Consider the following 9,863-nt stretch of genomic DNA (forward strand, 5'->3'; position numbering starts at 1 on the left):
GGGTGCAAAGGTGAGGGCAGGATTTGGCACTTGGTGCTTGTCACAGTGGCTGGCTTTGCCCATCCCAGGCCAGTGACTGTTGGTCCTGATGGTGATGGAGGCAGTAGTCCTAACATGATGGTGCTGAGGCCACCTATGATGAAGGTCTTTTCCAACCTGGTCTGGTCTATTCTATTCTATTCTATTCTATTCTATTCTATTCTATTCTATTCTACTGAAAGCTGCTAAAGGAAGATCACCCAGAGCAGGTTGACCAGGATCACATCCAGATGGGTTTGGAATGTCTCCAGAGAAGGAGACTACAACCTCTCTGGACAGCCTGGTCCAGGCCTGTGTCAGCCTCATGCTAAAGAAGTTCTTTCTCACATTCTGGTGGAACCTCTTGAGTTCCAGTTTGTGCCTGTTGCCCCTTGGCCTGTGGCTAGGAACCAGTGAAGAGTCTGGTCCTATCCTTTTGACCTGTTAGATATTGCTAAGGGACAGCAAGTCTGGGATGCTGCTAACAACCCCTAAATCTTTCTGGAGAAAGAAGGACAAACAAAGGCAGAGGGAAATAAATGTTTGTACCAGAAGATGGGACAATACATTCTGCAGGAGTAAACCTTAACATTGAGAGTGGAACTGTTCAGGTTAGAGTCAGAAGTAGCAAATGGGTCTCCTGCCATTGCTTCTGGCATTGTACATGTCCAGTAACACACAATAACTCAACCTGTGCACTTTCCCTTCAGGAGCAGTGTTTGATTTAGAGGGGGAATTCCAGAAAGGAGCTGCTGTTTTGCAGCCTGTGGTCTCCATCCCAGGGATGGCAGCCAGTGTTGAGATGAATCATAGAATAACAGGGATTGGAATGGACCTCTGGGGATCATCCAGCCCAACCCCTGCTAAAGCAGGGTCACCCAGAGCAGGTTGCACAGGAACATGTCCAGGAGGGTTCTGAAAGTCTCCACAGAAGGAGACTCCACAACCATTCTGGGCAGCCTGATCCAGGGCTCCAGCACCCTCAAAGTAAAGAAGTTTTCCCTTAAGTTCAGGTGAAACCTCCTGTGTTCTAGTTTGTGCCTGTTGTCCCTCATCCTGTCACAGGGAACCACTGAAAAGAGCCCAGCCTCATCCTCATGATCTCCACTCTTCAGGTATTGATAAACATTTATAATGTCTCAGTCTGAGAGCCCCAGGTCTCTCAGCTGCTCATCATAAGAGAGATGCTCCAGGCCCCTTAGCATATTTGTGGCCCTCCATTAGACTGTCTCCAGTAGTTCCTGGTCTCTCTTGAACCAGGGAGGCCAGAACTGGACACAGTACCCAAGCTGCGGCCTCACCAGGGCAGAGTAGAGGGGGAGGAGAACCACTGTTTCAGCACAACACCAACAAGCAGCAGCAGCCAGCACCCACAGACAACCTTTCATTTGTTATCTGAAACCTTCAGGAGCTGCTAGTGTGGGCAGGGGTTCCACAGAAAGGAGCTGCCAGGTCCATTCAGGTTCCCTGTGAGATGCTTGGCTTCCTGCATGATGAAATTACTGCAAGACCCAACCAGCTCCTGGAGGGGTCAGCTTTCAACTTCCATCTTCCCCATGGTGCTCATAGGATTAGACAAATTTAAATGGGTTAAAGCCATTGGTGTGTTAGGCAAAACAGATCAGCAGATCCCTCTGTTCTGAAGATGCAAAACAGATCAGCAGATCCCTTTGTTCTGGAGCTTGCTTGGGAGTGTGTAGAGCAAAGAATGGTCTTTTTTGGGGAGGGGAGGTTCCTATTCCTTCAAACCGTGCTCTGCATCTTTTACCTGACTTGCTGCAACAAGCCTCACCCTGCATCTGATTTCAGATTACCCTCTGTGGTGGGTTTGAGAGAGAAGGCTTAGCCCCCTCTCCCCCACAAAGAGGAAGAAAAATAAACCACAGCTAGCGAGCCGGAGAAGCAAAAGGGAAATGCTATATTTACAAGCAATTTTTAGGGAATGCAGGATATATACACAATTTACAGTATTTACAATATATACACAGAAATATACAGCAAGGTAAAAAAGAAACAATAATACAGGAACGAAATTCCCTCCTCTGGAGGAGGGTCCCCCCCCGTACCCCCTTCTCTCCCCTTTTTCCCCAAAGAATGGAATGGAATGGAATGGAATGGAATGGAATGGAATGGAATAGAATAGAATAGAATAGAATAGAATAGAATAGAATAGAATAGAATAGAATAGAATAGAATAGACCAGGTTGGAAGAGACCTTCAAGATCATCGCGTCCAACCTATCACCCAACACCACCTAATCAACTAACCCATACAACCAAGCACCCTGTCAAGTCTCCTCCTGAACACCTCCAGTGATGGCGACTCCACCACCTCCCCGGGCAGCCCATTCCAATGGGCAGTCACTCTCTCTGTGTAAAACTTCCTCCTGACCTCCAGCCTGAACCTCCCCTGGTGCAGCCTGAGACTGTGTCCTCTTGTTCTGGTGCTGGCTGCCTGGCAGAAGAGACCAACCCCCACCTGTCTACAACTTCACTTCAGCTAGTTGTAGACAGCAATAAGGTCACCCCTGAGTCTCCTCCTCTCCAGGCTAAGCAGCCCCAGCTCCCTCAGCCTCTCCTCATAGGGCTTGTGTTCCAAGCCCCTCACCAACTTTGTTGCCCTTCTCTGGACTCGTTCCAGCAAGTCAACATCCTTCCTAAACTGAGGGGCCCAGAACTGGACACAGTACTCGAGGTGTGGCCTAACTAGTGCAGTGTACAGGGGCAGAATGACCTCCCTGCTCCTGCTGGCCACACTGTTCTTGATGTAGGCCAGGATGCCATTGGCCCTCTTGGCTGCCTGGGCACACTGCAGGCTCATGTTCAGCCTACCATCAACCAGCACGCCCAGGTCCCTCTCTGACTTTTTGTTGTCCTTCACGGCAGAGTCCAGTCTAAGCTCCAAATGTGTTTTTGACTCCCTAATTTTCTTCCTACAAGGTAGGTGTCCAGGCATCTAGCTGCAGATGGTCTGGAGCCTGGCACGTGAGATGCAGGGTAGTGGAGACAACTCCTGCATTAGGTGTGAGCAGTTCGACTATCTGCTTAGCCTGGTGGCTGGACTGAAGGACAAGGTTGCTAGACTTAGAGATGTAAGCGATTGTAGAAGGGTGACAAACCTGAGTAACCAGGCTCTGCAGGCCCTCCCAGCAGAGGCTGGTTATCCAAAAAGCAGAGGGGAATGGACACAGGTTTCTCTCAAAAGACGCAAGGTTAAACCTCCTTGCCTCCCCTCACCCCCCCCACTGCCCTTGGAAAACAAGTACGGGGCATTGGAGGTTGAGGGTGAGGTGATTCTGATATCGGAGGACACACCATCTGGGGTTTTCCCTGTGGCAAAACAGCCTAAGGTTAAACAGCCTAAGTTTAAACAGCCTAAGGTTAAACAGCCTTCCCCCGGCATCAGGACGTGCTCCCATAAAAAAAAAGAGGAGGGTAATTGTTATTGGCAATTCCCTCCTGAGGGGAACAGAGGGCCCCATTTGTTGGCCAGACCCTACTCACAGGAAGGTTTGTCAACAAGTGGCTTAGAGGCTGGTGCAGTCAAAAGAATTTTGGGTTTTTCGATCTTGAAAAACTTTCTACTGCACCAGGCCAGCTGGCAACAGATGGAGTACATCTGTCCCTGAGGAGGGGTAAGATCAGAGTGTACGAGAATGGCCTATCCCTCAAAGGGAAAAAGATTCTAGGGAGGGAATTGGCAGGTTTCATAGATAGGGCTTTAAACTAGTTTCGAAGGGGGAAGTGGCTGAAACCAGTCCCCCCAGGCAGGAGTCAGGGGGTGATAAGCCAGAGCCAGAGGTGAAACCAGCAGCCCAGATGAAGTGCATGTACACTAATGCACGAAGCATGGGCAACAAACAAGAGGAGCTGGAAGCCTTGCTGCAGCAGCAAAGTTATGATGTAGTTGCCATCACAGAGACGTGGTGGGACGACTCACATGACTGGAGCGCTGCAATTGATGGCTACAGGCTCTTCAGGAGAGACAGGCAAGGAAGAAGGGGTGGAGGAGTGGCCTTTTACATCAGGAAGGCACTAGATGCCATTGAGCTGGAGATCAGTGACCATCAGCTTGAGTGCATGTGGGTGAGAATTAGAGGGAAAGCCAACAGGGCTGACATCCTGGTTGGAGTCTGTTATAGACCACCCAACCAGGAGGAAGATGTTGATGAGTCATTTTGTCCCCAGGTGGCCAAGAGGGCCAAGGGCATCCTGGCTGGCATTAGGAATAGTGTGGCCAACAGGAGCAGGGAAGTCATTGTGCCCCTGTACTCTGCTTTGGTTAGGCCGCACCTTGAGTACTGTGTCCAGTTCTGGGCCCCTCAGTTTAAGAAGGACATCGAGACACTTGAACATGACCAGAGAAGGGCAACAAGGCTGGTGAGAGGCCTTGAACACAAGCCCTATGAGGAGAGGCTGAGGGAGCTGGGATTGTTTAGCCTGGACAAGAGGAGGCTCAGGGGGGACCTCATTGCCCTCTACAACTCCCTGAAAGGTGGTTGCAGCTGGGAAGGGGTTGGTCTCTTCTCCCAGGCAACCAGCACCAGAACAAGGGGACACAGTCTCAAGCTGCGCCAGGGGAGGTTTAGACTCGAGGTGAGGAGGAAGTTCTTCATCGAGCGAGTCATTCATCATTGGAACGGGCTGCCCAGGGAGGTGGTTGAGTCACCGTCCTTGGAGGCGTTCAAGAGGGGATGGGACGTGTCACTTGGTGCCATGATCTAGTCATGGGGTCTGTGCTGATAGGTTGGACTCGATGATCCTCGAGGTCATTTCCAACTTTAGTGATACTGTGATATTGTGATACTGTGTCAGAGTCCATCCTGCCACCGCACTCCCAGAAACTGAATCTCTGTGGTAGGCCCTTTCACCTTGTCTCGCTTGATGGCAAAATGTCAATGATTTTGTTACCTTTCTCAAAGACTTCCTCAGCAGTTTTACTCCAGTCGATGATATCATCGATGAACTGGATGTGTTCTGGAGCACCACCTTTCTCCAGAGCATCATGGATTACTGCATGACAGATGCTTGAGCTGTGGATCCAGCCCATTGGCAGTCTGTTGAAAGTGTACTGGATTCCTCTCCAGGTGAAAGCAAACTGAGGCCTGCATTCCTCTGCTATGGGAATAGAGAAAAATGCATTAGCAATGTCTATGGCAGCATACCATTTGGCCTCTTTGGATTCCAGCTCATACTGGAGCTCCAACATGTCTGGCACTGCTGCACTCATAGGTGGTGTTACTTCATTCAGGGCTCAGTAGTCTACTGCCAAACGCCAGTCTCCATTCTGCTTTCGCACTGGCCACACTGGACTGCTGAAAGGTGAATGAGTTTTGCTGACGACTTTCTGACTCTCCAACTGACGAATCAGATTCTGAATGGGCAACAAAGAGTCACAGTTGGTTCTGTATTGTCTGTGATGCACAGTCTGAGACACAACTGGCAATTTAATGTCCTGTATCTTATGTTGTCCCATAACTGCAGATTCATCAGAAAGCTCAGGCCTAGCAGACAGCTTCAGTTTTGGTCCATCAAGTTCTACAGAAGCTACTCCAAAAGCCCATTTATAACCTTTAGGGTCTTTGAAACACCCTTCTCTCAGAAAATCAATTCCCAAAATACAAGGTGCGTCAGGTCCGGTCACAACTGTATGCTTCCTCCATTGTTTATCGGTTAAACTTGTATTAACCTCCACCTTAAGTAAGTGGGAATGTCCCCCACTGTGTGGCAACCCAGCATAGAAATGCTGACATAGCCCCCAGATGCTGTGCCAGGTGTTCTCTCCTATTCTTTGTGGCCTTGCAGCACCTTCTGGCTTGTAAAGCTTGTGCTCTTGGGGTGCTTCATAGCTAAATGCACCCTAAAGCCCTGCAGACATAGGAGCAAGGGCTCTGATGGATGTCTAGGATGAATAAGACAAGAGTACTGGAGTCAGATAGACACAGTGCAGAGTCGCATCCTTTTAATTAGTGTCCTGCTGGGATGCTATGGCAGTGACTGAGTTCTTGCATTCCAAGACTGCCAGGAGCTTGCCAAAACCCCTGAGCAGCAACTTGATGCTTTGCATCCACCACAGCCCCAAGCCAGCCCTTCTCAGGCACTTGCCAGGCTCAGGCAGCCACAGAAGTGCAGCACGTGGGCAAGGAGCCATGTCCTGGTCTCAGCCACTGAGCCTTGGGGCTGAGCGCATTTGAGTTTGTCCCTGTGGCGATGGGATGGATGCATGGGGGTGGCATGTGTGGTGTGGAGGCATGTGTGGTATGATGGGATGCATGGTGTGGTGGGATGCATATAATCATAGAAATGTTAGGGTTGGAAGGGACCTCAAGGATCATCCACTTCCAACCCCGCTGCCATGGGCAGGGACACCCCACACTAGATCACGCTGGCCAGAGCCTCATCCAGCCTGGTCTTAAACACCTCCAGGGATGGGGCCTCGACCACCTCCCTGGACAACCCATTCCAGGGTTTCACCACTCTCATGGTGAAGAACCTCCTCCTCACATCTAGCCTGAATCTCCCCACCTCCAGCTTCATTCCATTCCCCCTAGTCCTATCACTACCTGAGATCCTGAGAAGTCCCTCCCCAGCCTTCCTGTAGGCCCCCTTCAGATACTGGAAGGCCACAATTAGGTCACCTCAGAGCCTTCTCTTCTGCAGACTGAACAGCCCCAACTCCTTCAGTCTGTCCTCATAGGAGAGGTGCTCCAGCCCTCTGCTCATCCTTGTGGCCCTTTGGACACGTTCCAGCACCTCCACATCCCTCTTGTAATAGGGGCTCCAGAACTGGACACAGTACTCCAGGTGGGGTCTCACCAGGGCTGAATAGAGGGGGAGGATCACCTCCCTCGACCTGCTGGCCACACTTCTCCTGATGCAGCCCAGGATCTGATTGGCTTTGCAGGCTGCAAGTGCACACTGAGAGCTCATGTTGAGCTTCTTGTCCACCAGCACCCCCAAGTCTCTCTCCTCAGGGCTGCCTTCCAGCCAGTTACTGCCCAGCCTGGATTTGTGCCTGGGATTGCCTTGACCCAGATGCAGGACCTTGCACTTGCTCTTATTGAACTTCATGAGGTTGGCTTGTGCCCACCTCTCCAGCCTGTCAAGGTCCCTCTGGATGGCCTCCCTTCCCTCCAGCGTGTCTGCTGCACCACACAGCTTGGTGTCATCAGCAAACTTGCTGAGGGTGCACTCAATGCCACTGTCCATGGCACCCACAAAGATGTTGAACAAGACAGGTCCCAGGACTGATCCCTGAGGGACTCCGCTTGTCACTGGCCTCCACTGGGACATGGAGCCATTGACAGCCACTCTTTGGGTGCGGCCATCAAGCCAGTTCCTTATCCATCTAGTGGTCCACCCATCAAACCCACGTGTCACCAGTTTGGAGATCAGGATGTGGTGTGGGTCCCAGACCCACTGCTTGAACTACCTCTTGCTTTATCTGGACAAAGGCTGCTTATTGTTCAGGTCCCCAGTGGAAACTGTTTCTCTTTGTAGTCCCATCATACAGAGGTTTCACAATCTGACTGTATCCAGGAATGTGCAGTCTCCAAAACCCCACTATCCCCAAGAAACGTAGGGTTTCTTGCTTGTTCGTGGGATTTGCCATGGTAGAGACTCTATTTACCACATCCACTGGAATGTGTCAGCGTCCATCCTGCCACTGCACTCCCAGAAACTGAATCTCTGTGGTAGGTCCTTTCACCTTGTCTCGCTTGATGGCAAAACCTGCATCCAGAAGAATGTCAATGATTTTGTTACCTTTCTCAAAGACTTCCTCAGCAGTTTTACTCCAGTCGATGATATCATCGATGAACTGGATGTGTTCTGGAGCACCACCTTTCTCCAGAGCATCGTGGATCACCGCATGACAGATGCTTGAGCTGTGGATCCAGCCCATTGGCAGTCTGTTGAAAGTGTACTGGATTCCTCCCCAGGTGAAAGCAAACTGAGGCCTGCATTCCTCTGCTATGGGAATAGCGAAAAATGCATTAGCAATGTCCATGGTAGCATACCATTTGGCCTCTTTGGATTCCAGCTCATACTGGAGCTCCATCATGTCTGGCACTGCTGCACTCATAGGTGGTGTTACTTCATTCAGGGCTCAGTAGTCTACTGCCAAACGCCAGTCTCCATTCTGCTTTCACACAGGCCACACTGGACTGTTGAAAGGTGAATGAGTTTTGCTGACTCTCCAACTGACGAATCAGATTCTGAATGGGCAACAAAGAGTCATGGTTGGTTCTGTATTGTCGGTGATGCACAGTCTGAGAAGCAACCGGCAATTTAATGTCCTGTATCTTGTGTTGTCCCACAACACAAGATACATCAGAAAGCTCAGGTCTAACAGACAGCTTCAGCTTTTGTCCATCAATTTCTACAGAAGCTACTCCAAAAGCCCATTTGTAACCTCTAGGGTCTTTGAAACGCCCTTCTCTCAGAAAATCAATTCCCAAAATACAAGGTGCGTCAGGTCCGGTCACAACTGTATGCTTCCTCCATTGTTTACCAGTTAAACTTATATTAACCTCCACCTTAATTAACTCTTGAGATCCATCAGTGACTCCCAAAATAGTTATAGACTCTGATCCCCGATAATTTGATGGCATTATGGTGCACTGAGCTCCTGTGTCAACCAAGGCCCTGTACTTCCGAAATTGTGAAGTGCCAGGCCACTGGATGTACACATCCCAATAGATTCTGTTATCTCTGTTATCCCTCTCCTCCCCCTGGCGGGAGGCAGGGCACCCCTAGTTATGGGGAGCATGCCCACATGTGCATTGCACACAGCATGCAGTGTTATAATTGGAGCCACTGTTGGAGCTACTAGAGTTGTTCTGGGGAACTGTGGAAGTAACAGCAACCCTTCTGGTATTGCTACCTCGGGTTCTGCCACTTTGCAGTCCCCTCAGTCTCCTGAAAAGATTAGAAGTTGGCTGCCTATCCCAGCGGTTCATGTTCTCACCAAACTGATCACGCAGAGTTATCCAAATAGTTCTACGTGACTGCCTTCGTGGTCTGTTTTGATTTGATCTGTTTTGGAATGACCTCCTTGGAGGACATCTATTCCTCACAGATGAAACCTGTATCCACCTGGAGGAAGAATTGGAATTATCCTTTTGTGCCAATTGGTATATGGAATCTTTCAGATCCTTCATGCAATTCTCAATTTTTCCAGACAGAGTTTCAATGGGTGAAACCAAGGAAACACGTATCATGCTATCCTCCAATTGTCTCTTTTGATCAGGGAATTGGCCAACCGTAGGAGGAGCTCCACCATAATTTCTTGACACAATCCTGCTTGCCAGAATGTTTGCATAATTAGAAGGAGCAAGCTTGATGAGCTTTTTAGCAAGACCAGCTCCTGCAGGCATGTCATCAGGATTCAGAGTTTCATGTTCACCATAGAGTATCTCTCTAACAGCAAATTCTCTCAAGCGCTTAATTCCCTCATCTATGGTAGTCCAGGGTTTAGGATTCCATGGAAGATCATCTCGGGAAGGGTATCTCAGGGCAGCTGCCAATAAAAGGCGTATCCACAGATTATCCTTACTGAGAATCTTGGCTAGATGTCTATCTATTCCATTATCCCTCGAGAGACTTCCTAGCTGAGCTGCTGACTTGTCTCCAACTATTAGAGCTGGAGCACCTGTATCATAACATCTACTAAGCCAAGTTAGAATTGGCTCCTTATCTGCTCTGGTGTAATCTTTACAGACATTTCTAACCTCTTCGCGAAGTGAAGGACATTTGGAAATGTCATCTTCCTCTCCATCTGCCACATCTTCCTGAACATGTTGTCCTCATAATCCTGCTGTCACTCTGTTAAGCAGCTCTCTGAGC

This window comes from Melanerpes formicivorus, unplaced genomic scaffold, assembly GCF_026170545.1.
Source record: "Melanerpes formicivorus ecotype bairdi unplaced genomic scaffold, bMelFor1.0.p_v2 SCAF_9, whole genome shotgun sequence".
Taxonomy (NCBI): Eukaryota; Metazoa; Chordata; class Aves; order Piciformes; family Picidae; genus Melanerpes; species Melanerpes formicivorus.